This window comes from Dinoponera quadriceps, unplaced genomic scaffold (genome assembly GCF_001313825.1).
Source record: "Dinoponera quadriceps isolate SergipeBrazil2010 unplaced genomic scaffold, ASM131382v1 scaffold488, whole genome shotgun sequence".
NCBI lineage: Eukaryota > Metazoa > Arthropoda > Insecta > Hymenoptera > Formicidae > Dinoponera > Dinoponera quadriceps.
The window spans coordinates 20,423-22,272 of NW_014554601.1; positions in this window are offsets into that span (position 1 = coordinate 20,423).

Consider the following 1,850-nt stretch of genomic DNA (forward strand, 5'->3'; position numbering starts at 1 on the left):
CGTGTAGAAGGCAGTAATAACGTTGGCGCGCCACAATGCTTCTTACTCTCAGCAGCAATCACAATGAGCGAGAAAGAAGTACACCCCGCAGTTGCACAACGTGTTATTATTAAGTTTCTCGTCCACGAAAATGTAAATGCTGTTGAAATTCAGCGCCGTTTACTCCCACAATTCGGGGAAAGAACCTTTTCATGGGCTCGGGTAAAACAGTGATGTAACGAATTTAAGAAAGGACGGGAGCGTGTTGAAAACATTGCCCATCCGCGCCATCCCCGCACCAGCATCACTGCGCAGAACACCGAGACTGTTCCAGAACTCATCGAAGACGATCGGCACTAAACTGTTCTTGAAATGTTTCAGGAACTTCAGTTCGAGCTGCCTATCAGTCAAAATGGCGCGGCATGCCGATCAGAAATATGTTGCTTCTCCATGACTACGTCAGACCCTGTACCGCAGCAATAACACAATAAAAATTGGCCGATATGCACTGGGCTGTCCTAGAACATCAACCCTACCGACCAGACCTGTCACCATGCTTCCATATGTTTGGGACACTCAAGGAAGCCCTTGGTGGACAGCGCTTCACAGCGAACGAGGAGGTGCAGCAGTTCGTGTGCAATTGGTTTGTTACACGTCCGTGAACTTTTTATGATACCGGCATTAACAAATTACCAGACCGTTGGAGGAAGTGTATAGATAAGTTGGGGGACTACGTAGAAAAATAAGAAAAATATAAATTAGAGTTGATTTTGAAAAATATACGTTTTTTTGCAAAAGACTCGTTTATATTTGACCCACCCTCGTATCTATATTCGATCCGTGTTTTGACGGTTCTCTCTAGATTTGGTAATTTCCGTAGACAGTTTTTGCGGAACTTGAAATACGGTCGTGTATACTTGGCAATGTACGCATGTAAGACGCGATTTCGTAGACGGTTGCGGTTGGGTTGCGGGAACCGGGCGCGGTGTTATGACGCGTCAGTCAATTGTTGACGTCTGGAGCGCAGTATACCGGAATTGTGTTCAAGCGGTTAATTAGCAAACTTGTCGATGCATCGGAAAAAAATAAGGCAGAGACCACGCGCAGGCGCCACTTTTTACAAGATATTTCTCCGATGGCTGTGGGATGGCTTCCCCGATGGGAACGGAGCAAGACCGACGCGGCGGCAAGGAGTCAACGCAACGGTATCTTGTGTTCCTTATGTCGGTGCGCCGTTTCCTTCAGGTTACACAATGTTTCGGTGGTCATGGTATTTCGGTGTCGTGGCTGCTTTTAAATATGGTTAGTACGGGTCCCGATGGCAAGCGCAGTATCGTCGTCGAAGCGACGAAACCGAAAGGGCTCGACGGAGACTGTAAAGACGTCATCCCGAACTGGTATTCTATTCTGCTGGATACAATTAACTTTCCCCGGAAATAATTATGTAATAACCCGTAAACGAAATAACCTCCCGTACGCTTATCCGGGAGCAAAGACGCGATTTTGGACTTGTTGTCCGAACGAGTGCGGAGGTGACGAGAAGATTCGGCGGAGATGGCGAAGACGCCACCCCGAATTCGTCAGATTCCTTCAGGCGGTTGGCCGGAATGTGGGAAGGTCAGAAACTCCCAGAGAAGACGGCGAACACACCGCCCCGTGTGGATAGTATAACTAATACCCGCGACTTCCACGGGTGAGACTGCGAAAACCGTGCTCTGGCCGGCAAGTAAGATGGTCGATTTGGAGGTCGCGAACACACAGTAGGGATGGACACCGCCTCGGCCCCTAGAACTGGGGAATAGGACCCGGAGTAATCTTAGATCGGAACGATGGGATTAACTCTATTGCATTCGACCTCGATATTCAGGAAG